This window comes from Piliocolobus tephrosceles, chromosome 18 (genome assembly GCF_002776525.5).
Source record: "Piliocolobus tephrosceles isolate RC106 chromosome 18, ASM277652v3, whole genome shotgun sequence".
NCBI classification, from domain to species: domain Eukaryota; kingdom Metazoa; phylum Chordata; class Mammalia; order Primates; family Cercopithecidae; genus Piliocolobus; species Piliocolobus tephrosceles.
Genome location: NC_045451.1, coordinates 63,002,815 through 63,025,763, shown reverse-complemented (window position 1 = coordinate 63,025,763; position 22,949 = coordinate 63,002,815).

Below are 22,949 nucleotides of genomic sequence, written 5' to 3'. Positions count from 1 at the left end.
TTGCACTTAGCTCTTGGCAGCTCAATGCATTTGACAGAATTACTGTGGATAAACTGTGTGCTCTTGGGCTAGTTTTCACTAAATCTCTGTGAACTCTCTGGATGCAAAGGTTTGCTGTGTGAAATGAGAAATATAGCAGTATGCAAATATAGGACCCTTATCATCTAACTTTGCAGTAGACATTTTGAGGCATGTGGGTTTACCAAAGACTACAGATTTCTCCATGTGCAAACCTCTCAGTGAAAACCTAAACATTAATTATTGGAGCTGAATTATGTATACTGGCATAATAAAGAGGTAAAAACACTCTTATTTGAAAACTGTATTTTTGGGTTATAAAACATTATTACATAATCCAGGACCTGAAATTTCAATTTTTGGAAATTTTTAGACTGTTTTACAGAGAACCAGGTTAGGATGGGCAGGTTAGTATGATTTTTTTTTTTTAAGCATCAGTGTTATGTTTCTATCTCTTCTTCCTCTTCGATGTGACCAGAAGCTTTGTTATCAAAAATGTACCTTTGACATTGGCAGACAATTGTTTATAAAATTATAAAGAAAAAGATAGTGAGATGAAACAATAGAAGCATTAAAGACTATTCTGAGCATAATTTGGCAAGGGCTTATACATTTTTTGATGACACAGGACTTGGGTTTTGAAGAAGGCTTATATTCACTTGCTGTGTGACCTTGGATAATTCACTTAAACTTTTTTTTTTTTTTTTGAGACGGAGTCTCGCTCTGTCGCCCGGGCTGGAGTGCAGTGGCCGGATCTCAGCTCACTGCAAGCTCCACCTCCCGGGTTTACGGCATTCTCCTGCCTCAGCCTCCCGAGTAGCTGGGACTACAGGCGCCCGCCACCTTGCCTGGCTAGCTTTTTATATTTTTTAGTAGAGACAGGGTTTCACCGTGTTAGCCAGGATGGTCTCGATCTCCTGACCTCGTGATCTGCCCGTCTCAGCCTCCCAAAGTGCTGGGATTACAGGCTTGAGCCACCACGCCCGGCCCTCTTAAACTTTTTAATGCTGAGTTTTTTGATCTCCAAATCAGAGTTAACGACATCTCTTATGGGGATCACTGTGAGGATAAAACGAGGTAATGATATTAAAATGTTTGCTAAGTTGCAAAGTACTGTAAAAATATAAGTATATCCTGTTCAGAATCAACCACATTAGTACGATTGTTTATTTCTCAGTAATGTTAATAAACTTCACTGATTACTCACTAGACTACAAGACTCCTGAGGGCAGAGGTGGTATTTTATTTATTTATTTATTTATTTATTTTTCGAGATGGAGTCTTGCTCTGTTGAACCCCAGGCTGGAGTTCAATGGCGTGATCTTGGATCACTGCAACCTCCACCTCCCAGGTCCAAACGATTTTCCTGCCTCAGCCTCCCAAGTAGCTGGGATTCCAGGCGCCCACCACCATGCCTGGCTGATTTTTGTATTTTTTTTAGTAGAGAGGGGATTTCACCATATTGGCCAGGCTGGTCTTGAACTCCTGACCTCAGGTGATCTGCCCTCCTCAGCCTCTGAAAATGCTGGGATTACAGGAGTGACCTGCTGCGCCAGGCCCAGGAGTGGTATTTTATTTACATTAATCTGCTCACCTCATAGCACAGAGGTTGGGACACATAAGAAGCTCAATCAATGATTGCTGGATAAGTTACCATCTAGACATTTTAGTGCGGTGTTCTCTAAGACAAGTAGCACAGCTTTATGTGAAAATCAGGTAGTAAGCTGGGAAACAGAGCATCTCTTGTGTGTGACTATAATTGTTCTCTGGGGATGCAAGTTCTGCATTTCCCTCATTAGTACAAGAATCTAACCTCTTCCGTTAATGGGGTCAGACACAAGTTTACACATAGGTAAGGCTGCCTCTTTCCCTTTTGTGTTGTGAAGACTTCTAATTTAAGAAACAAATGGCCATTAGAGAAAAATAACAGTTATTACGTTATCTGAGGGACTGGCAGTGATAGGTTTCATTTTTCCCATGGCCTAAATTTGCTCTTCTGGAATAAATTAAGTCACTGGGTAGTGAGTTACTAATTTTTTAGGCTACATGACTGAAAGAATGCACAGAATGAGCATCTAATAATTCAAAGAATTATTGATTCTTTGTAAAACTCTCATTTTCTATGACCCCTGAGAAATATTCAGGAATTGGAGAGATTCTGGATCATTATCATGTTGGGTATTTATCTTTGCTTTGGTACTGAAAGAAAAAGTGTGTGTGCATGGGGGTGTAGGAGATGCAGCCGATTCAGTTACGTTCAGGGAGATATGAGGGTGGATAGGAGAAGGTGATAGGCCAATTTATCCAACTAGGATTAAGGAATCTTAAGAGGAAATGTCATGCCTAAGGAAAGTAATTTGAGCGAGTGGAATTTGGGTCTAAGAACAATTTATTGATCCTTTGAGGGGAAATTTCTCGTTTGGCCCATTGTTATCTGGTTTTCCTAGTCCAGACCTGCTATGGAGTAAATAGTGTACCTCTTTCTTCGTTCATATGTTGATGCCCTAACATTCAATGTGACTGTATTTGGAAATAGGGCATTTAAGGATGTATTAAGTGAGGTTAAAAAGAGGGTCCAGAGAGACTGGTGTCTTCATAAGAAGAGGAAGAGACACCAGAGCTGTCTCACTGTGTGTTCTCACATATGCACAAGTTCATGTGAGGTTAAAGCCAGGAGGTGCTGTCTGCAAGCTGAGGAGAGAGGCCTCACCAGAAAGCAAACCTGCTGACACCTTGATCTTGTATTTTCTACCTTTCAAAACTGTGAGAAGATAAATTTGAGTTGTTTAAGCCACTCAGTCTGTGAGATTTGGTATGGCAGCCCTAGGCGACTAACTCAAGACCATATGGGTCTTATGGCACTTTGGGAGGCCAAGGCGGGCAGATCACTTGAGGTCAGGAGTTCAAGACCAGCTGGCCAACATGGTGAATTCCTGTCTCTACTAAAAATACAAAAATTAACTGGGCATGGTGGTATGTGCTTATAATCCCAGCTACTGGGGAGGGTGAGAAAGAAGAATACACTTGAACCCAGGAGGCAGAGATTGCAGTGAGCTGAGATTGCACCACTGCACTCCAGCCTGGGCAACAATGTGAGTGAGACTCCATCTCAGAAATTAAAAAAAAAAAAAAAAAAAAAAAAAGACTGCATGAGTTTTTGATGGAATGCTAGAGAAAAAGGGGTTGTAAAGGGGTTGTAAAAGAAAAGAGCTGTATTTACAAAGATCTTTAATAGATGCTAACAGAGAGTAGCAAAAACATAGGAATGTGAAGAATTGCTCACTTTCTAGACAGAGCAGCTTTAGAACCAAAAATGACCCTCATGGCATTAGTAGGAAGGAATACCAGCAGCGGCCCCAGGAAGCAGCGTGGCATTGTGTCTTGGCACACGAGAATCACCTCAGTGCAGTTTAGCTTAGCATGGCACATCTTCCTTGGGCAAAACCTGATGATCAAGCAGAACCAGTGGGGTGGCTACAGCAGGGGAAGGCTTGGTTGTCACTATCAGACAGATAGGGAGAGGGAGAGGAGAACATGAGTAATTGAGAATTAATTACTCTTCCTGAATATATATGAGACATTTCCTCCAAACTCCCTAAAGTAACTGGAAGATAAAGAAACTTTGAAATGATTTAGATTCCCTGTAATAGTGGGTGTGAGACTGTTTCATTAGCTTAATGAAACAATCTAACAGCACATGCAAAATGGCAATATTAACATTAGCGATGTAGAAATAGGGATCAGACAGAAACTAACCTCTGTAGAGCGCCTGTGAAATGCTAGGCAGTGGGCTGTTATCTGAATTATATCTCATTCTCTGCATAACAACTCTGTAAGCTGGTTCTATTGCTCCTATTTTTTAAATGAGAAAATTGGGTCTCAGAGAGGTTATGGGATTTGTACACAGTCACATAATTTTGGAAACTGGAGCATAAAATAGACATGCTGACTCCAAAGTATGTGTTTAGTACATTACTATCCATAGCTTGATAACAATTTTGAGCATTTTTCTGTTGTGTATGGAGAAAAAAATATCAATAATTGTTTTAAAGTAATATAAAGATACTGCACTTCCCATGTCCCATGTCTCCTAAACTATGGAAGGAAACAGTTTGGCTACTTACTGAGCCACTGAACAGGTGTATGAACATCATTATTATTCCTTCTGTCTTGGCATGATTGAGCATCTACTGTGTTCTGGTCACTGTAGGATATAACGATAAACAAAATATAGAGAATCTGTTCCTAATAGAGCTTAGAGGTATTGAGCAAATTACAATGTCAATAAAATACACAATTAAGCATGGTGATCATTGCTCTTCAAAAAGGTCTTGGGAGGCATGAAAGGATGACAGAGATGAGATTTAGATGGACACTAAGGGAAGGCGTTTAGATAATTTTGATATCAGAACCAAACCCTGATGGATGGATGGGATTGATTAAGCAAAGCTTGGGGGCACTCTGCCCTAGGTGGACAAAAGGAAGAACCCAGGAGAAAGCACAAGGAGGGAACAGATTGGACTTGTTTGAGAACCAGCACGCAGGTCAGTGTGGCTGGAGTTTGGAGAGCACAGAGGAAAGTTGAAGGTCTAGATGGAGGCAGGAGCCATGTTATTTGGGGCTATAGAAACCCATGTTAAGGAGTTCATATTTCTTTTTAAATGAAATGGAAGACATTGAAAGAGCTGTGTTCACTCTGTATTTTATATGGAAAATGAATTGAAGAGGGCAGGAGAACAGCTGGATGGCAAAGGACCAGAAGGGAAAGAAGATAACACAAGCTAAAGAAGGTGACTCCTGAAAAAAGCAGGAATACTCTGTTTTGCTAAAAGGAAGGAGGAAGGACAGGAAGGTGGAAGAGTCTGAAATGCCCCACGCCATCTGAACTGGACAAAGAGAGACATGAAGACTGGAGGGGATGGGGAGAGACAGTGAAGGTTCCATGTGGCTGAGGCTGCTGAAGGAGAGGCACTAGGGCAAAAGAGGCAGGAAGAAGGGGGTTAGGGTCGGATTTTTAATTTCTGAAGGGGTTTGGTTGTGCTGTCTTCATGTTGTGATTTTAGAAGTGGGTTGCTGAGGTGAAGCTAAAGATAGTAAGAGGTGAAGCTATAGAAAATATAATTGAATGTTGGTGGGAGTGTAAATTAGTTCAACCATGTGGAAAGCAGGGTGGTGATTCCTCAAAGAACTTAAAGCAAGATTACGATGCAATCCAACAATCCTATTACTAGCTATATACTGAAAGGAATATAAATCATTTTACCATAAAGACACATGCATATGTATGTTCACTGCAGCATATTCACTATTCACGATAGCAAAGACATGGAATCAACCTGAATTCCCATCAACAGTAGACTGGATAATGAAAATGTGGTACACATACATCCCAGAATACTATGCAGCCTTAAAAAAGAACTAGATCATGTCCTTCACAGCAACATGGATGGAGCTGGAGGCCATTATCCTAAGCAAACCAACACAGAAGCAGAAAACCAAATACTGCATATTCCCATTGGTAAGTGGGAGCTAAAGAATGAGAACACGTGGATATTAGGAGAGCAGCAACAGACACTGGGGCCTACCTGAGGGTAGAAGGTGGGAGGAGGGAGAGGATCAGAAAAAATACCTATCAGATACTGTGCTTATTACTAGAGTGATGAAATTATCTGTAAACCAAAGCCTGTGACATGCAATTTATCTTTATAACAAACTTGCCCATGCGCCCTCAAAACTAAAATAAAAGTTAAAAAAAAACAAAAAATATAATTGGAAATAAAAAGTTCGAAAAATTGAAGTAAGGGCTTTTCATACAATGTCATCTATGTAGACATTACATTGTCTGGGATGATGGAAGGAACTAAAGTCTTCGGTGAATGGAGGAGCAGGGCCAAGAGCTCAAAATGCTTCTTTGAAGACAAAGAAGAAATGATACTACCAAATGGTGGGCTCAAAGGAACGGGGATTTTGCAACAGAGAGAGTATGTCATGGTCTCAAACAAGCACTGCTGAGTAAAGGAGACACCGAATCTTCTCTTGATCATGAATATGCTGGCATGTAGATGAGAAGATAGCTTTCATTTCAGAGGGTCTAGGGGAAGCAGCTAAGACTTGATTAAGCCAAGTATGGATTAAGCCAAGATAGTGAAGAAGAAGTCAAAGATGGAGAAGAGCTTTTTGATTACATTTTAAATTAAATATCAGAAGGGGAGAGCATCTTGGATGGAGGAATAGAGAGGATGCACAGAATTACAGTGGATGTAGAACTGAGTGGTGGTGAGAGCTAGGCATGAAGAGTCCTTTGGTGAGTGAGTGCGTGAATTGTTCAATGCTCTGTGCTGGGTTGCCACACCCAGAGTTTGAGTGAGTGCACCTCTTGGCTCTAATCATATCCCCAGTTGCCTCCAGCAGTCCTGCCATTTGTTTGGGAGCTTGAGAAGTCGGTGAGGGCTGCTTTGGGTAGTCTTCTATGTTTTGAAAAATAACTTAAGTCCCTCCCCTTGAACCAAGTAAAGAGATTGCATTCTATTAAATTTTCATCATAAGGGAAACAGATCAATGCACAACTAACACTATTCTTTTCAGAGTGCTTATAGTAACAAAACAAAACAAAGCAACTCTTTAAATGGTAAGATAAAGCACTAGATAACTGAACACATAGAACATGGTGAGTCCTCAGTTTCAGTTCTCAAGTTTATTCTACCAGTTCTTCTGTATTGTAACTGTAGAACATTTTGTTTCAGCGTGGGAGACGGCTATTACTGTCATCCCAACAGCATAAAAAGTAGATTCCATAAGCTGCTATATATACATACTTCATTTAATTCAAAAGGAGTGTCATTGTTTAGGAAATAATTTTCAGGGATGATTAGAAAACAGTCCCAAGGATACATAAGAACATGTCTAAATAAACTTCAGAGTAATTCAATGAACATTTTGCTGTTGTGAACATTTTCTCATGAGCTGTTCTTTTATTGTATAACATAAGGAAGTTACATGGAAAAAAGGAATTGCAATGTTCAAGGCAAAAGAAAATTTACCTTATCCATCACCATGCCACCTTGCAGGAGGAAGAGAATTCCAATACTTTAGCATAATGGGCCAGAAGTGAGAGAGTGCATGGTATGTTCAATGGACTAGATACCATTTGGTAGAATGTCAATGAAAGTTTCAGTTGAAAGACAAAGGTGGGTGAGAGATTAGGCTGGCTAAGTAGGTGGGTGTAGATGATGAAGGCAATAAGATATTTCTTGCTGAGAAGTTTAGACTTATTATGAGGACAATGAGGTACAACTGATAGCTACTAGATGGAGGAGGGCACGACCAGAAGTATATCTTTAAAAGATGTTTAGTAGCCGTGTGGAAGGTAGATTGGATGAAACAGATGTGGAAGAAGATCAGATAAGATGTAGTAAAGGAGGGGATAAATGATGATGGCATAAACAAATCAAGGGTGGTGGGGGACTGACAGAAACTTGAGAGAGATTAGGTAGCCAGAGTGAGTGAGATAGGATGGTCCCACCACTTGTGCAGAAACCAGGGACTCAAGTCAAATGCGGAAGTTTTATCATTGACTCTTTCTGCCTTCTTTTTATCTTTTGTCTTTTCATCTTTTATCTTTCTAGGACTCCACTCTGTTTTGACCAAACCCTGAATATAATATCCTGATGGGTTTTGTATTTTTCTAGCAACGTGTTCCTTTGCTTCTCCTGTACACCTGTGAACACCATGGCTATTCCCATTGATTTAAAAGAGTACAATACTGGGCAGGATTTGTGAGGCCTGCAGGTCCGTCCTTGCTTGAAGATGGGGTGAGATGTTTCTGCCTTTGATGAAATTTTATGTAACATCCCTGGGAAAGCCTATAAGGGCTTAATCTATACCTTTGAGCTCGAGAGAGTGAAGGAAAGGATAATAATAACAAGCACCTTTGCTATTGTAATATATTTTCTCACTTGGTCTTGAGTTGTCACAACAGTCCTATGAGATAACTACTATGACAAACCCCATTGTACAAGTAAGGATATTGAGGCACAGAAAGGTTATGTAACTATAAGGTCACCCAGGGAGTAAGTGGCATCTTGTCTAAGGCAAGCTCATAGGTAGCAGAGTCAGGATTTGAACCCAGGCTGTGTGGCTGTAGGCTGTTAACTGCTACTCTCTGCCATCTCTCAGCACTTGGGGCCTACTAGAGCAGCCAGGGGGGTTGAATTTCTTGTGCCACAGAAATTCCCTTGATGTTTATCTACTAGTCAGAGCTGAGGGCAGCATTTCTAGGTCAGGGCTTCTGCAGATTGGTAGTGCTCTTCTTGTCATCACAGAGGAGGGAGAAGTTTAGGGCTGGTGCGAGGGAAGTGCTATTTTCTAGGATTACCTTTGTTTTTTATTTTTAATTTTTTTAAATTAAAAATTTTTAATTTCTTTGCCTACATAGTAGGTGTATGTATTTATGGGGTACATGAAATGTTTTGATACAGGCATGCAATGCCTAATAGTCACATCATGGAGAATGGGGCGTCCATCCCCTCAAGCACTTATCCTTTGTGTTACAAACAATCCAATTATACTTTTTTAGTTACTTTAAAATGTGCAATTAAGTTCTTATTGACTACAGTCACACTGTTGTGCTGTGAAATAGTAGGTCCTGTGGTTGCTTTTGGTATCCCTGTTCCCATGCCTCAAATCCTCTAAGGTTGCCATTTGGGATACCCATTTCAGATACATTTCCCAACATTGTTGATGATAATAAACAAATGGATAGATCCAATAGTCTAAAATTGTCACAAGAAAGGGATGGTGATAAGAGGATGGAGGAGGGAGACTATCATGTCACATCTATCTATCTATCTATCTATCTATCTATCTATCTATCTATCTATCTATCTACCTACCTACCTACCTACCTGTCATCTAATCTACCATCTGTCCATCCATTTATCTTCTAACTATGTATCTCTATCTGTAGTTCCTGGCTTCTATATATCGTATTCTTTACTTGACCCTTTCACAGAATTAGATCATTTCATTCATAAAGACTGTATGTAATACCCCTATTTTACAGATGAAGAAATTGAGCCTAAGAAATAGTACACCTTTTTCAGACCTGAAGTCAGAGTCTGTAGTCAAATTAGTCTGACTCCAAAGTATGTAGCCTTTCCCTTTACCACATAGCTCTTAGGCTAGGTCTTTTAGTTTTTGGCCAGATGTCTACTTGTTAGACCAGATTACTGCTGTTTTAAGATTTTTCCAGATGATCTCTGTAATGACCTCGATAGAACATTTGCAAGTTTACCTGCCTTTCTCAATACTGGTTGTGAGAAATGTAATATATTAGAAAGAAAATCTATTCTGTGTAGGCAACTAAAGGTGTAAAACTTGAAGGGGATGCTAAAGATAAATTTTGCTTTTGTTTTAGATGAACTGTTTAATCAAATGTCATTTGTCTTATTCTGTGAGAGTTTTGAGAAAAGCAGTGCAGATAAGACCAGAGAAGCAATGCCTGTTTTTCCATATACAGTATAATTAGCATGTTAAAATAATTTTGTTTTTTTTTTTTTTGGAGGGAGTCTCGCTCTGTCACCCAGGCTGGAGTGCAGTGGCCGGATCTCAGCTCACTGCAAGCTCCACCTCCCGGGTTTACGCCATTGTCCTGCCTCAGCCTCCCAAGTAGCTGGGATTACAGGTGCCTGCCACCTCGCCCGGCTAGTTTTTTTTTTTTTTTTTTTGTATTTTTTTAGTAGAGACAGGGTTTCACCGTGTTCGCCAGGATGGTCTCGATCTCCTGACCTCGTGATCCGCCCGTCTCGGCCTCCCAATAATTTTAATGATAATATGCTTACTCTATAGTCAATTAAAGTTCCATTCTAGGAACTTTACCCTGTTAGGCCAGTGCTCAGCTTTATTATGTAGAAGGAACAAGCTAGGTAAGGTGTCTGACCATTTTTTGCATCATGTATTTGTTATTTACTTGATGTATCTCTCAGAATATCTGGTTACTGTGGCAACAGAATATATCAAAATTTCATCTAGGTAAATAGATGCAAAGGAATTAATTATTTTCATATGTATATTTTTTCCTTCAAAGTCTGTTTTCTGCTCAAGCTGATGTACTCATTTTGCCCATAAAAATTAAACTAATTTTGCCCATAAAAACCAAGATAAGTTGTATTGTCTTTACTCATGGTGCCGAGGAGTGTAAAATTATGTTGCCAGAAATAAATCACAATACAAAAATGAATGAACTCAATAGCAATCAGCATCATATATAATGGGACCCAAATGAACTCTTTGTTCGTTTCCTACCATTTTGATTCCATGGATCTTAGTTGGGGGCACTGAGTTCTTGAGAATAATACTCTTTAAAGAAGGATTTCCACAGGTTATTGGCCAAAAAGCAGGGGCTCATGTAAATGTTGCTTTATTTATTTTTTTCTTTTTCTTTTTTGGAGTGAGGAGGAGAATGAATTTCACAAAAGTTCCATCCAGGACTTATCATGCACTTTCTTTTTAATAATAGAGGAACTTAATGTCTTTAACAGCTATGACCTGTAAATTTTGTTTGAGACTACTGCATTTGCTGAAATTAAATTGTTACTTCCAAATGTGTAAACACATCTCAGCCAGGCTTTTATATAATCGTACTCTTGCTCTGCTTGCTTACTGGTAGTTATGACTGCTTACTTCTGTTAATTGGCTAATGTTTGTAAAGTGCTTTTGAGATGAAAAGCTAATGATCTCTGTAGGGCGGAGGGTGTGGGCGGCTTCCTAACGGCTCCCTAAGGGTGTCTCCTGGGGCTTAGACTGCCAAGGCTTGCTTGTGGGCTCAGGGATAATGAGGAAGCTCTTAAGACTTCAGTGTCCCTGGTTCTGGAAGCCTTTTCCATTTGGTTCTCCTGGCTTTTACAAAGTCACTCCTTGGAGAAAGTAAAAAGCATCATTCCTGCAAAGCTCTAAGACTTTTTTACCCACTTACCACTAGAGTTTGCTCTAATGCAGTAGGACAGCATCTCTTTGCTATTACAAAAGAAATAATAATAGTAATAGAAACACATAAACAAGTCCAAAAAATGTTGCTCTTAAGAATTAAAGGCACATGTTTTATTATTTTATCTTTTTTCTTCTGTACAGTATGCCTAAGGGGAGCCATGTTTTTATTTATTTATTTTTGTGTTTTGAAATGTAGGACATACCTTTGTTAAAAGAGGTTGGCTAAGAAAACTGTAATTGTAAACTGATAAAATTTTTCACCCATTTACAAAACAAACATATATTAGAAGGGAAATTTTTTTTTTAAAGTAATGTATTCTCATTTAGATTATCAAAAGATACTGAATTTTTTTGTCACTGTATAGAAATGATATTTAGAATTTTCATGCATTACATGACTCCTGTGCTGGGGCTTTTTGGTTTTTAAATAATATTAAATAATACTATGGGTGTTTTTGTTGGCCTACACGCTGCTTTTGCTAACGTCTTATTTTTGTGCATTTCCTGCATCTCTACATTAGCATTGCACAGTCACATCCCTGGTCTCTGGTCTGGGATATGGCTCCTTTGGGGACTCCCTCCCGGGGTTTGTACAGTCAGTTCTGTAGAGGAACGTGGTGTCCAAAGGGACCACACCATTGCCTAGATTATCCCATGGAGACCAAGGATTTTCCAGCTATTTATTTTTAATCAGCTGGCAATCGCTGGACTACTTCGAGTGAGTTTCAGAGGCATCATTAGAGATATAGAAAAGCTCAGTTCAAAGACATTGCTTACATCGATTTTCACAATCGAGAAAAGTTAGAAAAAGCTGAATGCCCCAAAATAGATTGGCTGAATAAATGATGGTGCAACTGTTTAATGGGCAATCATGCCATCATTAGGACAACATGAGGAATGCTTAAGTTTATGCTATGATGTAAATAAAAGACAATAGAGAACTGATAATAAAGTATATTCTGAACAACATAAAATATGCATAGAAGCTCCCTGTAAGGGCACGGTGGCTCATGCCTGTAATCCCAGCACTTTGGGAGGCTGAGGATGGTAGATTACTTGAGATCAGGAGTTTGAGACCAGCCTAGGCAACATGGTGAAACCCCATTTCTACTAAAAATAAAAAAATTGGCCAGGTATGGTGGTGCAGTCCCAGCTATTCTGGAGGCTGAGGCAGGAGAATCACTATAACCTGGGAGGTGGAGGTTGCAGTGAGCCAAGATCACACTACTGAACTCCACCGGGGTGACAGAACAAGACTCTGTCTCAAAAAAAAAAAAAAAAAAAAAAAAAAAAGAAAAAATTGTAAGGAAATATATTAAAACATTAAGATTGATCATTTTCTTCTTAATCATTGTTTCATAAGTTTTGAAATTTTATGGTGAGCGAGTGTTTTTCCTTTTTTGTAATTTTCCTTTTAAAATAATTACATAAAACATACAAAAAGTACAGAGAATGATATAAAATAACAGGTATTATTGTATTCATATGAGATCTGCATGCTTTTTGTCTCATTTGCTTAGAATTTCAGTTATTTTTTGAGATAAAGTGTTTCATTTCTCTGTCTCTTTTCCTGGAGGTAATCACTATTCTGAGGTTTATGAATTTTATCTTTTTATTACATGTGTAAGCTTTCATAAGTGATGTATAATATTGTTATGTATATTTTAAGCTTATACCTAACAATTATTGTTCTACATGTCATTTTATGATTTACTTTGTTTAGTGAGCCTCTACCTTTAAGATTTATTCATGATGCTGTATGTAGAGCCACTTTACTTTCAAATGCTCATATATAATCCCATTTATCCATTTATCAATATACAACCATTTATCCATTCATTCTCACAGTAGGATACACTTCAAAGTTATTTTAGACTTTTTGCTCTTGTAAAGTGTTGCATTTCATATTCTTATGAGTCTTCTCTACACATATTTGAGTTTCTCTAAATGTACCTAGAAGGAGCATCACTGGTTTGAAAATACCCATATCCTAACTATACTAGATGTTACAAATTATTTTCCAGTTTATACTCCCAATAGCAGAATACACGAATTACTATTTCCCTACATTCTTGTCAACTCCTGAAATTAGACTTTTAAGTATTGGCTAAGTGGATGAATATGAAAGAACATCTTGTATGGGTTTTTATGTACTTTTCCCTGTTAATTAGCTTTTAGGCTCTACTTTGATGTGAATTGCCTGTTTCTTTGTCTATTATTCTATTAGGTCATTTTTCCTTTTCCTACTTTTTTAAAGCATTTATGATATAGTTGAGATACTAATTCTTTTTCAGTTTTATGCATGGCAAATATTTTCTTCTGGTATGTAGATTGTCTCTGTTTTTTAAGAGTTTCTTTTGATGAATACATGTTCTAACTTTTAATGTGGTAACATTTATTAACATTTTCTTTGTTAGGTTTTTTGTTTCTTATTGAAGATATATTTTGCTTACCTGGCATCATAAATACATTTACTGCTTTCTTCTAAAACAATTGTTTTTGCATACTGTGATGTAGAAAACTAAGTTAATTTATTCCTGTGTAGCTAACCATTATCCTGGCACCACTTCTTATTAAATAGTCCATTGTGACCACACTGATTTGTAATGTTGTCTTCAATGTATGACAGCTTTTCAAATGTGAGAGATGGTTTGGTTCTGAACCCTTATCTTTAATTCGTCTATTTAGTTGTTCTTATTCTATTACAACACTATCATAGTCACTGCAGCCTTGCAGCATGCTGGTATTTGCTAGAGCAGATCGATCTATCTTATTTTCCTTTTTAATAATTTTCTTGCCTATACTGGACAGTTTATTCTTCCACATGTATTTCATTATCATCTTGTAAAGTTATTTAAACAATGCTTTTGGAATTTTGATTAGATTTTGGTGATATTTATAGATTAATTTGGGGGAGGATGATAGATTTACTATATTGAGTTTTTCTATCTAGGAACAGTTCATTTCATCACTTAGGTCTTGTGTATCTTTAACATTTTATAATCCTTTGTACATTTTTATTAGATTTCTTTCCTATTATGTGTGTGTATGTGTATAATATTGTTACACAACTACATTTCTTAAAGTGTCTGGTTTATAGGAACTCTGTTGATTTTTCCATATTAATGTTGTTTTCATCAACCTTGTTGACATCTTTTATTAGTTATGAGTTTATCTATAGATTCTTTTCAGTTTCCTATGTAGAAAACCATGTCTTTTACAATAACAAATGTATTTCTTTTTTCCCACTGTATTTTGATGCTCTTTTTCTTGTGTATTGAGCTAACAGAGACCGGTGTCTACACAATGCATTCTTCTTTCTTAAAAATAGAAACATGATGTGCCCAGCTAAAAAAACTGCATTTTGCAGCCTCTCATATAGGGATGACAACTGAGATGTATATAGAAGTAGGTGGGTTGGACTTTCAAGAAAGTTCTTTAAGGGGAAAGATAACTCCAATGAGAAGTGCATCCTTTTGCCTTTTTTTCTGTCTTCCTTTCTGAAGCTTGGAACAATGGATGTGATGTTTGGAGCTCCAGTCCCCATTTTGGGATTGTGAAATTCCCCTGAGAATGCAAGCAAATGTTGAGCATGGTGGAACAGAAAGGAAGAAGAACTTGGGCCCTGATGTATTTATGGAGCTACAATTTTAGGTCAGCGCTGACATCAGAATTTCTTTTAGGCAAGAAAACTAACTTCCACCTTGTTTAAGGCACAATTGGTAATGTTTTCTGCAACATACAGCCAAATTTAATCATAAATGTACATAGTGCTGTGTTTCCAGTAGCATTTTGAATTAAAAAAGTGATAGAGGGTATGGTCTTTTTCTCAAATTTGGGGGAAAATGCTTCCAGTTTTCACTCTAAAGTTTGCTGTTTGCTATAAGTTTTTTGTAGAAAACTTTTTTTTCATCATATGTTTTCTTTCTTTTCCTAGTTATCGGAATTTTATCATGAATGCTTGTGGAATTTTATCAAATGCTTTTTCTATATTATTTTATCTATGAATGTGATAATTATATTAATACATTTTTCTAATTTTAATCTAGCCTTTTCTGTGATAAACTCTAAGTGGTTACTATGAACTGTCTCTTAATGTAATATCACTTTAAAAATGTATTGCTTGGTTTCACTTGCAAATATTGTATTTAAAAGTTTTACATTTAGGTTTAAAAGGGGGAATGGCCTAGGCTTTTCTTTTTTATGATTGGTTCATCTGATTCTTTTGTTGAAGTCAATTATCATGAAATGACTCTGAGCTGCCTTTCACTTTCTGTTTCCCAGAACAGTTTATGTATAGTAGTGGGGTTATATTTTTCCTTGATTATTCATATTATCTCATCTGTAAAACTGCCTTGGTCAGTGATTTTCTTGTAGGTAAAATTTAAATTCTTTTTAAATTATAGGAAAGTTCTCAATTCTTTTGAAAAAATTTATAAGATTTTTCATGTTCTATTTTTTCATGAGATGATTTTGCTATCTTTATATTTTTTGAGAAACTTTCTATATCTCTAACTTTTCATGTTTATTAACAGAAAGGTGTTCCTTATAATGTCTAATGACGTTGTATTTCTATTTTCATCTGTATCGATTTTTTTTGCTCATATTATTTATTTATGTCTTCTTTTCTTTTATATTGGGTGATATCCAGAGATTTTTCTATTTTTCTTAGTCTTTGTTTAAAAAAATAACTTAAAATTTTGTGGTTTTTTTTTTTTTGTTTGTTTGTTTGTTTTATGTTTCATTAAATTCTACCAGTTTTCTTCCAACTTTTTGGGGCTTATTTTATTGTTATTATCTGTCTTTATGAATTAACTGCTTACTCAGTTTTTTTCTAATATAAGCATTTACACAATATATCATTCTCTATATTTTGTTTTGGTTGTGCTTCACAACTTTAAAACATAGTGTTTTTATTCTCTTTTAATTCTGAGTATATTCCAATTTACATTATGATTTTTTTCTTTGATCTGTATATTACTTTGAAGTGTGCTTTTTTAGTTTTAAAAGACTTTCTGTCTTTTATATCAATCTATATTTTATGTTATTGTTTAAGCAATTTTTATAGTGTTGTTATTTTTCTAAACATGTTAAACATTCTTTCCGATTGCCCTATTGTATCAGAGGATGCTAATCCTACTTCTCTCTTTTTATTTCGTTGTCTGTTGATACGCTCTTGATTGCTCATTTTTCTGTTTCATATATTTTTAAAAATTGCAAATGCCTCTTGAGTGTTGTTTGCTTAAGTGTGGGAGTTTAGTGCAGCTTAGATTATGGAACTTCTTCAAAGTATTCTTGGTTTTGCTTCTGCTAAAATTTTAGGGAGTTCTCATTAAACTTACAGCAGTATTTACCTTAATCTCTCAACTTGGGAATCTTATACCACCTAGATTGCTAAATGTTCCCCGACATTCACATAAATTGTAGGTTTGGAGTTTTGCTTCTGATAATGGAATTACTTTTCCCCAAAGCCCTGACAGAAGTAATTTTTCATGTTTCCCTGGAGAAAAATTGGTAAGAGTGTTTCTAGACCCCTGTTCACGGAGAGGTCACCCATTATAGGGTCCTGGCGAACTGTGTGTCTTGGTACCACTGTCCTGCCTTTCAAGATCCTGTGGCCATGCATCCATGTATCTCCCCCCAGGAGTCAGGGACTTATTTTAGGACTAATATTTCCAGGGGACCAGCTTGTTGCTTGTGTATCAGGGCACAAGCTTATTGCTCTGTTTTTGAGTTCCTCTTTTATTTCTGGCACCTGTAGATTTCCTTTGCTTTTTTTTTCCAAGTTGACTTATATTAATCTTATTTGGTTACTTTTTAGCCAGCATTTCTATGTGGTGTTGCTGACACTGTAAATTTGAAATCTATATTAGCACTGGACCCAGGGAAACTAATGTAATTGGAGAGGGAGGAGAAGGAGAAAATAATTCAGAAATATAGAGGAGCTAGGCAAACAGCGGTGATAGATTGCTCCAGAAAGTCTGTAAGTATCTAGTATCTTCCAGGGAGCCCCTGGGGGCCTATCTGACCTATTTGTTCTTTGGTTATGGAGTACTAAGAACAAGGCTGAGCCTGGTAGCCTGACAGCGTGGGCATTTGCTGCGCTGACTTCTGGAAGTTGCTCAGTCCCATTGTTGACTGAGTGCCAAGATCACTTGGTAGGACATGATTCTAGCAGAGAAGGAAGGCATGCTGCTGCTGTGCATGTGCTTACACTGAATAGGAGTGAAGTTTTGCATCTTCTAAAATGCATTAGAAAGTGATCAAAATTACAGCCCTCTCTGAATGAGACTCTCCTTTAACACAACTTACATTCAGTAAGTGCCTACTATGTTTCAACAAATAAGAGATGGGTAGGTGGGTCTCTGAAGCTGTCAGCTTAGCAGAGGAGGTGGGAGCATACAGCCAAGCCTAAAACAATTTGAGGTTTGTTATGAAAGTGGTATGAACAGATGCTGTTGGAGCAAAGGCGAAGGAGGAATGAATTGGTTGACTGAAATGAGTGCGAGTGATGTGGTAGGGAAATCTTTCTAAGGGCAATTTCTGAGCTTTGCCTTGTAGGATGAACAGGAAACTACCTGTGGGGAAGGAAGAGAGGGAACATAATCTGAGCAGAAGAGCTAAGACCTCTCTCTGCAGGGTTTTCAGACCTCTGTTGACAAATCCCTTGGCTGGAGCCTTGGCTATTGTCAGAGTGGAGGAGGCTGGGTCCAGAAAATAAAAGACTTTGAGTGTAATGGTTGCTTTCATTTGTTTGGAAGATGCTTTTTCCTCTTACCTTAGGGAAAATAAATGTTTACATCAAGTCAGTACATGCCTACATTTGGATTATATTTTGATTCCCTTAAAGTCCTGCCTATATACTTAATTTATTTACTCGAATGTAACAATGTTGTGGAAAATAAGGGGGTTTGAAAGTCTGTTGCACAAAAACCATTCAAAAATATTATTTTAGTGAGTATCATAAAAGCATAATACAATAACTTTATCTCTGAATGAGATAGATATAGACTAAGCAAGGGTATGCAGTTTTTACTATGACAGTTTCACATTGCGTGCTATTTATGCTACTTGTGATTTTCTAAAAGAGATACCAATCAGACTTGCAAATTAATATGGTTAGCATTTTACTCAAAAATAATGATTTTGCTCCTCACCTTTATTTATAGTCAGTGCAAAGTTATAAAAAGGAACAAGGGGGAGAGCTCTCACTAAATTGGTGAAGCTTATTATAGTACTTTTTAGACTAGCATGATGTAAGAGGAAAGATACTGGGAAATACCAGCCCAAAGCCTTTTAATATTCATTTATAATTATAGGTATGTTAGACCCCCCCAATTCACAAGAGAACATTTATTATTTTGGTCATAGTTTTAATTAAAAATCAGAATAAATATGACTTTCTATTGCAATGCTAGTCAGTTTTACTTAACCTTTTGTTCCCGTATTTAAAACATCTATTTTCCTACCTATCTATTTATCTAGGCATCTTAGCATCTACCACTAGTCCTAGTGGTCACTGAATTGAAATACAGGAAAACATAATACCTGGTTCCTTCGATCAGTGCCTTGCTGTTCTCTACTTTTGCTTGCCTGGATTTTGGTATCTATGTCATCTTCAACATGGATCATCCCTGGTTTGAATTTGTGAATGCAAGTTCATTCAGCAGTCTGATCACGTGTGGTGTTCCTGCAAACGTGAATGAAAAGAGATTAACTTCATGCCACCTACTGCAATAATCTCTCTTGTAGATTTGAAGCTAAATTGCAGAAGTGGATGTGTGATATATGAATATGGCATGATGCTTTTCTCATATCTCTTTGTTTTCAATCCTTAGAAACTTGAGTATTTGGGAAAAATGCAAATTCTGAAAAATCTTAATAATTTTTCTAAGACTATTTTTGGCAAACTGGTAGGTTTCAACTCCTACAATTAGGAGGAAGAAATTGCAATTGTTTTGGTGAATTTGTTAAAATTTTACAAAAGATCACATATACCAGATGAGACTCAAACAAGTGAAATGTAATTATTTAATTAAAATGAAAAATCTGAAGAGAGTATTGGGTGGTGGTGTCTGCCCCTGAAAAATGAGCAAAACAACTCCTTGTCTCACATAAAGTTATTTCATTAAACAGGCCTTTGGATTTTAAACAACCTTTAGAAGCAGAACCAGAAAGACATTTTTAAGAAGTGAGGGAGGAATGATGACTCAGAGGATGAACAAGCACAGAAAATTTAGGAGAGGAAATTATTACCTGGAGGCATTAAATATAACAAACTTAGCTGGTATTTGTCACAGCAGTTTCAATGTTATGTACAAAAGAAAACATATTTAGCTATTGCTTTCAAAACAGCGAGGAATCACCAAATCCGGAAGTGGTACTTCTTATAATGTTTTCATTCACACAACCAACACTTATTAAGTGTTATTATTCATGAGGCACTCAGTAGAGCAACTCCTGTTCTAAGGAGCTCCCAGAAGTGCTGGGAGGTGTTAGGAGGTGGTGGAGAACAGTGAATTCCTTCAGGGTGAAGGGTGCAGGGGATGGGCAACCCCAAAAGTCAAAGCTAGTGGGGTAAGAGCTGCATGCACTTGGCTGACTTTGCCTGGCTTAGCCTTTCCAGATTACTTACATTTATTGTGCCTGCCTATGCAGGCCATTGGATTTAGAATGAGGCTTGTCTCAGAGCCGGATCCAGAGAGCCTCTGCAATGCATCGGCCTTCGCAAGTGCTCAAGAGGGGATGGAAAGCTTGCACAGGTGTGGTGAGACCAGTGCCCACCATTGTGGATCTCAGGACTCCAATCCACTATAGTGTAGAAGGTTCTTTCTGCAACGGTTCCTGGGGGATCGTCATTCACTCGTCCCCAAGGGCGCTACATGCAAATTAGCTAAACGTGAAGGGTTAGTGATTGGCTCTGAGAGGGAGATTTGGCCCTGCTTTTCCCACCCATTTCACCACAACTGTTATGGAGATGTAGATTAGGAAGCCCTCCCTGATTATAAGATCCTGATACTGGGGCCATCCCATCACCCTGACTAACTCCCATGTGGGTACCACAAAATAAAGACAACTTGTGACCTGAGCCTTGAAGTGTCAGGAGGACTCAGCTCGGTTAGTCTGGGGCAGGGCAGGACGGGTAGATGGACTCCAGTAAGCACCAAGGAGCAGGGACATGTTAGGGTATCTTGCAAAAAATTTAAGGAAGCTCAGAATTGGCAGCCAGAGGTGAGGGAGGAGAAGCAGTGCAAAACGAGGCTGAAGAAGAATGCAGGATTCACACATTCAGGACCTTGCATGGGAAGTAAGGGTATGAGACTTTATTTTGAAAGTGATGGAGGGACATGGAAGTGTTTTAAGGCAGCGACAACATTTGCTTCGTGCTTCAGAAAGAATCATCTGAAAGGAATGTGGAGATGAGAGAAAAATGATGGGAAAGTTACCACAGCCTGCAAATGAGAAATGATGAGAGCCTGCCTGGGCTAAGGCAGTCGTGTGGGATGGAAAGGAAGCGCTAGATGAGGCAGATGCTTAGGTGGAGCAAGAACAGGACAGGAGACGCAAGTAAAGGAGGGGACTGAGGGAAGAGAAGGGGCCTAGAGCTCTGGAGGGCTTCTGGTTGGGTGGCTGGGTGGCTTGCAGGGCCATTATTGCAGGAAGGGATCAGGAATAGATTAGAGTCCAGATAAGACAATTAGGTTCTTTTTGAATCTATCAAACATGTAGTATTGGAGATGTTCACTGTGCACAGAAGTTTGTTGTTCTGGAGAGCTGTCATCCTGGAGTCTTGGATTTGGGCAGGTGTGGATGTGGTCAGCTAAGGATCGAATGGGGCGTGCCCAAGTCTTGGATTTGGGCAGGTGTGGATGTGGTCAGCTAAGGATCGAATGGGGCGTGCATATGGGGAGCTGGAGCCACAGACCCAGGATTATCAATACTTAATAGACATTTTAATAAACAGCCATAAATGCATTTCTATTAAATGAATTCCTTTTTTTCTTTCTTCTTCATGTTGCAATATGACCTGTTTGAAAGAATATTGAGCTGAACTATTTGGGCATGAATTGGGATCTGTTTCTGGAGGGGTAATTGGGGAAGTTAGCATCTCTCGCCTTCAATGTCTCATTTTATAAGAAGGGATTAGATGGCTTCATCTCAAATCTTACAATTTTATAATTACAGGACTTCTCATGAAGTTGCTGGAGGTGATGAAATGAGGGAGCCTTATGCGGTCTTCATTTTCTACCTCCATTTTCTCAGAGGTGTTCTGATCCTTGAATATGGACAACAGAAAGAAAGTCACTCAAGGGACACAGGAAGATTTCCTCATATAAAGAATAATCTCGAATATGAAAGAGTACGAAGGTGGAGAAACTCAGAGATAAGCAGCTACCTATACATATGCCTGACTCAAATAATTTCCTTCCTGAGTTTATATTTGGGCTTGGTGTATCTTTGATACAGTGGCATACGTTGAAGCACGCTTTCTCTGTGGTCTTGCTAATTTTTTTTTTTTTTTTTTAGCATTTCTTTTCTCAGCCTATTTGCCTCATTTTCCCCTTTTAAATAGATTTTTTAAAAGAGGTTTAGGTTTGCTGCAAAACTGAGCAGAAAGCACAAAGAGGCCCCATATACATACACACACAACCTCCCTAGACATGCACAGCGCCCCCACTGTTGACATCCCCTACCAGAGTGCTAGGTTTGTTTTTTGTTTGTTTTTGCTTTTTTTTTTTTTTTTTTTTTTTTTTTTTTTGAGACAGGGTCTCCCTTTCTTGCTCAGGCTGGTGTGGAGTGGTGTGATCACAGCTCACTGCAGCCTTGACCTCCTGGGCTCAAGCAATCCTCCCATGTCAACCTCCCAAGTAGCTGAGACCCCAGGCGTGTGTCACCATGCCTGGCTAATTTTTTAAATTTCTGGTTAATTTTTAAAATTTTTTATTAGAAATGGGGGGGGTCTCTGTATATTGCTCACGCTGGTCTTGAATTCCTGGGTTCAAGTGTTCCTCCCTCCTCAGCTTCCCAAAGTCCTGGGTTACAGATGCAAGCCACCACTCCCAGCCAAGAGTGGTAAGTTTGTTGCAATCAATGAATCTATACTGATACATTATTAAAACCCAAAGTCAGTAGTTCCCATTGGGATTCACTCTTGGTTTTTTTTGTACATTCTGTGGGCTTGGATAAATCTATAATGAGCATACAACCACCACTACTGTATTATACAGGGGAGCTTCACTGTCTTCAAAACCTTGCCTCCTCTACCTATTCATCCCTCCCTCCCCACTATGCTCTATGCTCTTATGTTTTAATTTAAATAATATCATATGTCTGTTTGGTTGAAATTTTCATTTATCTTATAGATTTGAGTGGGCATTAAAATATACAGGGAATATGTTATTAACTTAGACATAGTAATTTTTATTCATGTCAAAACCTTCATGATGTAGATTATTATTATTATTGTTTAGCTTATAATGATAATTTTAGTAACAAGTTATAGTAATTGCAGCTTCACTGCTATCAAAAGTTTTCTAGTTAAATTAGGCTAGCCCCTCAAGTTTTTTCAGGAGTCATCAGGAGTCAAGAATATTAATAAAAACTGCTTAATCAGGTAAACAGACAAAACTGTTTCAGTTTATAGAACAGGTTGTTTCTGTTTTAGCACAATAATCTCCTTTAATTTTTGTCACAGTGAATACTTACCTGATATCTAGGGTCAAAAGTCTATGACTTGAAAGCCAGCACCTGCATTTGTATTAAAACCTTTTGGAAGCTGGGCATGAGTATGTCTGTGTGTGTGTCAGTGTGTGTACATGCATGTTCAGTACGTTTCAGCACATGAGATGGAAATAAGAAGTAAGCAAAGTGGAGTGGGCAGGAGAGGATTACACTGAATTATTTATTTATTTATTTATTTATTTATTTATTTATTTATTTATTTA